This window comes from Cucurbita pepo, chromosome LG06, assembly GCF_002806865.2.
Source record: "Cucurbita pepo subsp. pepo cultivar mu-cu-16 chromosome LG06, ASM280686v2, whole genome shotgun sequence".
Taxonomy (NCBI): domain Eukaryota; kingdom Viridiplantae; phylum Streptophyta; class Magnoliopsida; order Cucurbitales; family Cucurbitaceae; genus Cucurbita; species Cucurbita pepo.
The window spans coordinates 7,995,624-8,001,023 of record NC_036643.1 but is presented as its reverse complement, the minus strand read 5'-3'; positions in this window follow the sequence as shown (position 1 = coordinate 8,001,023).

Below are 5,400 nucleotides of genomic sequence, written 5' to 3'. Positions count from 1 at the left end.
TTTTTTTTTTTTTTTTTTTTTTTTTTTTTTTTTTTTTTTTTTTTTTTTTTTTTTTTTTTTTTTTTTTTTTTTTTTTTTTTTTTTTTTTTTTTTTTTTTGCGTTACAGATATGTTCTATGATGATGATGTTATGTGATCCATGTACTTCTAGTATGTTAGCTCATGTATGTTCTGGTACCATGTTCACGATTATGCCTATGAGATATTGATGAGCCATGTATGACAATAATGAAAGATATGTGGTATATGACAATAATGAAAGATATGTGGTATACACTTGTGCATATTTCAGGGAAGCTATGTCATCAAAATAATAAAAGTATGATCACAGGATCTCATGCATATTATATGTCACAAGTATAAGATACTTCTCCAATATGTTTCTTTTCATTGGTTTCGATAACAAGAGCATGCACTAGCCTGTAGTCAGGCCTAGAGGGTACGAATATGAGACTACCTTGTGGGTTTATGTGTTTGTGTGTGAAACGTGTATAGAGAAGTATTATGCATCCAACCCTACCTAGAATAGAAAATAGAGCCCAAGAGTCACGACCTGAGTTTCACGAGTTGCGACGTATTAAAAACTTGAAAACATGAAAAGACACCAACTCTTGATTAAATTTTTTCTCATTTAAAACAAAACATGAATATATTTTATATACAAATCCAAAATAAATTTGAATACATTGGACTCGTTAAACAAAACAACTTAAAACAGTAAAATAGTTGAAACACAGTGTGGCTTCGTACGACACCTATTCCTGATCCATTTCCATCCTTGATTAGCTCGTTATTGTCACCTAAAAAACTAAGAAATAGGAATGAGTATAAAGATTCAATAAGTAGCCTATTTGTAGGCTCTTAGTTGTGCCTTTCGGTGTGTTAGGATCCCAAACTCTTTCTTAGAACGTACCTATTCTTGTCTTGAGAACTTAAGTCTTTAGGTCATGTTCTTGAGTTCTTTGTCATGATCTAGCCCAAAGGACCTTTGTCCTTAGTTCTAAGTTTTTAACCTTAGTTATGAGGTTCTAGGTCATAGATTTAAGAACTTGAGTCTTGATTTTGGTTCATGTTCTTGTCATTAGCCATGGTGCCCCAACATTCCTTTTAAGTCAGAATTTAGATTCGACCTATAATTGGTGGCCCTGGACATCCTCTACGTCCCTTGTGACGTGATCGTGTGATCATGAAGTACCATGGAAGATCTTAGATAGTTTAGAGCGACAATTAGCAATCTTCATATCACTGTAGGATTTGTTAGGTTGAATGACACTATGACCTATATGAGTCACAACCTCATGTATTTATAGATGTGTACAATGAGGATTACATGGTGGGCCTTGATCATGGTAACAAACCAGGAAATCAGTAGATTATCTTACTATGTATAGATATGACCTATTCTACCTTTAACACCCCTTCCCCCTCCATCTGGATGATGTACTACTAAGTTCAGATTGTGCCTAAAACTGCTAAAAGAAGTAGCTAGTAGTGGCTTTGCCATGATATCGACGAGCTTATTTTTGGAAGATATGAGCTGCACATCAAGCTGACGAGTCGATACTCGTTCACGAATGAAGTGATAATCAACCTCAACATGCTTCATCCGTTGATGAAAGATTGGATTGGCGGACAAATAGGTGGCACCAATGTTGTCACACCACAGGCTAGGCGTTCGTGCTTGCAAGATCCCGAGCTCATGCAAGATGTCTTGTATCCAGATTAATTCGGCAGTGGCATCAGCAACTGCCTTGTATTCGTCCTCCTTTCTAGAACGAGAAACTATCGATTGTTTCCTTGAACTTCAGGAGATAAGATTGCCATCAAAGAAGATTGCATAGCCTCCAGTGCTTCGATGGTCATTAGGATTCTCAACCCAATCAGCACTCGCACTAAGCAAATCAGTGTTGGACTTTGTAAGACACAAACCCATATCAATAGTGTCATGTAGATAACGGAGAATTCGTTTGACTGCCACCCAATGTACAGAAGTCAAGAAGGACATGAACTGGCACACTTTGTTGACATAGAAGAATATATCAGGACGTGTCAGAGACAAATATTGGAGAGCACCAACGACACTCTAATAGCGAGTAGTATCCACAAGCGAGAGCTTTTCACCACCATCCAATAACAACTTCTCACTAGGAAGCATAGGTGTGGGCACACCTTTGGAGGTGAGCATATTAGTTCTGGACAATAAATTTTGAATGTATTTATGTTGTGTTAGAACAAGTCTATTGGAAGTATGACAAACCTCAATCCTAAGAAAATAACTCAAAGTGCCAAGATCCTTGACGGCAAAACATTCCCAAAGCTGTGTAAGAAGTTTCTCAGTAGCCATAGAAGATGAGCTAATATAATAATGTCATCAACATAGATGAGGATATATATCTGAATGCCCATATGGTTAAAAATGAAAGAGAGACATCAGCCTTTGAAGGTGTAAAACCTAGCTGTAATAGTTTGGAGTTAAGGCGAGAAAACTAGGCACGCGGAGCTTGTTTGAGGCCATATAGTGACTTATCCAACTTGCAGGATAACCTGGATGTTGAGAATCCACAAATTCAGGGGGCTGCTTAATATAAATATTTTCATTAAGAAAACCATGAAGAAAAGCATTTTGAATATCAATCTGCCGAATAGCCCAACCACAAGAAATAACAAGATCCAGCTTGTAGAGATAACCAGGATGTTGATACTCCATAAATCTAGGGGGTGCTTCATATAAACATCTTCATTAAGAAAACTATGAAGAAAAACATTTTGAATATCAATCTGCCAAATAGCCCAACCACGAGAAATAGCAAGAGATAATAAGAGCCGAATGGTAGTGGGCTTAACAACTCGATTGAAGGTATCATCATAATAAGCACCATACTGCTGTTTAAACCCTTTAGCAACCAGGCATGTTTTGTAGCGATTAATAGAGCCATTTGGCTTTTGCTTGAGTTTGAAAATCCATTTGCAACCAATAACGTTAAGACCAGCATGAGGAGGAACCAAGTGTCATGTCTTAGTTTTTAGAAGTGCTTGGAATTCATCATTCATTGCCTGATGCCAAAGGGGATGCTCCATAGCAGTAATATGTGAAGTAGGTTCAGAGGCAGAAGACCGAACCATAGAATATGTTACTGTTTCATATGTATGCACCTTGAGTTGCTTGATATTGTGATTCAATTTAGTACCATACGGATGAGTAGTAGGTGCAGGATCCACAACTGAGGGGACAACTGTACTAGCCGTTGCGAGGGGAGCAACCGATGCTACTGCAGTCGGTCGACCAGCGGTCGAGGATCTAATCGGGCATTGCACAATATCATCTGCTGGTGGAGGATCCGAGGCCCCAATCATTGACAGAACAACTGATACCGATTCATGCGGTAGTGACACGGAGGATTGCAACGACAATCCCAAAGCTGATGTGGGCACCTGATTTTCAGCATCCAAAGAGTTAGTAGGCATAGATATATGCATATGATCATTCTCCAAATTAGTACTGTTGTTACCCAAATGCAAGGTGTACAAATCAGGGACATTGTGCGTCAGCTGCAAGGTTGGGGAAGAACTGGGTGGGGCTCTCTTGAACAGAAAAACATTCTCATCAAATATGATGTCTCTAGAAATATAGACACGACCAGAATCGGTGTCAAGACACTTATACCTAAAGAAATGTAGCCTAGAAAGACACATTCCTTGGATCGAAAAGAGAACTTTTGTTTGTTACAATGGCGAAGATGAGGCCAACAAGCACACCCAAAAACTTTTAGTAAGGAATAATTTGGTGGGGTGTGAAAAAGACGTTTTAAGAGGCATTTGTTATCGATGACACAAGTAGGAAGACGATTGATGAGATATGTAGCTGTAAAAAACGTGTCATCCCAAAATTTAGTAGGTACATCAACATGAGTTAGAAGGGTTAGGCCAATATGACGGTGCTTGCGTTCAGCAGACCCATTTTGTTGATGCGTGTGAGGGCACAAAACCTGATGAGCAATTCCAAGAGAACGAAAGAATGTGTTATGAATTTTCTTATATTCCCCACCCCAATCAGACTAGACACACTTGATTTTAGTATTCAGGAGGCGCGCAACATGAGTTTGGAATTGCGAAAGTATACAAAGAGCTTTTGTACGATCATGCATCAAATAGATCCACGAAAATTTACTGAAATTATCAATGAAGCTGATATAATATTTAAAGCCCCCAATAGATGGAGGTGAAGGACCCCAAACATCCAAAAAAATCAGTTCCAAAGGTGACGAAGACATATGAAAAGAACTAGTGTATGGTAACTAATGACTTTTTGCGACACGCATTACACACTAGGAAAGGTGACTCACTAGCACACGAAATATTATTGAGATACAACATTGACTTTACTACTTGAGACGAAGGATGTCCAAGACGTGCATGCCATTGGGCGTGTGTAGTAGATCTGCTTACTAAGGCGTGCTTGAGATCATCGACATCAGATGGCTTAATAGGATAGAGACCAAACTCACACCTCCCATCTAGAAGACTTTTCCTCGACCGTCGATCCTTAATAGAAAAATGCCAAGGATGGTATTCAAAGAATATGTCATTATCACGAGAAAATTTATGAACGGAAAGAAGATGTTTGAAATTTCAGGCACATGCAAAATAATATGCAATGCAAGAGCGAGCAACAATATTAATTGAAGAATGACTAGTATACAAAATACGCAAACCTGCTCCATTGTCAACTTGAACTTGTTCACCTCCATGATAGCGTTCACGCACAACGAAACGATCCAGGTCACTAGTGATATGATTAGTGGCGCCTGTGTCGCTGTACCAATTTGGATTAATCTTATAAGAGGAAGTAGATTCCACTGTTGTAGAAGGAGGTTCATCTTGATAGAACTCATCCATTCTATGCCAGTAGCGAACAACAATATGCCTCACTTTGCCTCAGATCTGGCAGGAAGGACGAGCAGAAGGGTCATGACGATCACCAGGAGGACGAGAGGGCGCGCCACCTTGAGAATGGCCACGACCACGATCCCTACGCCCACGATTCTTCTGCTGTCCACCACGACCAACATAATTGGCCGAAGATCCAGGATTTAACTGAAGTTCAGCTAGATGTTGTAGTTGGCGNCTAAAAGTGCCTAAGATCCAAATTGCTTCCGCATGTGTTATATTAACACCATCACAAGCGTCATGGCTTCACTCTTGGTAGTCATCGAGGTCACGAAGGGATCATAGTCAAGGCCAAGACTAGCGAGGAGATAGGCGATCACGTCATCATTCCGCAAGGCAGAGTCGGCGACGACCTGCTCGGTGACCAGCCCTTTGATCTTGCAAAAATAATTTGCAGCAGATAAATCACGTTTCTTGGACATGGAGCGCTCAACACGAATCTAAACAGTGCAA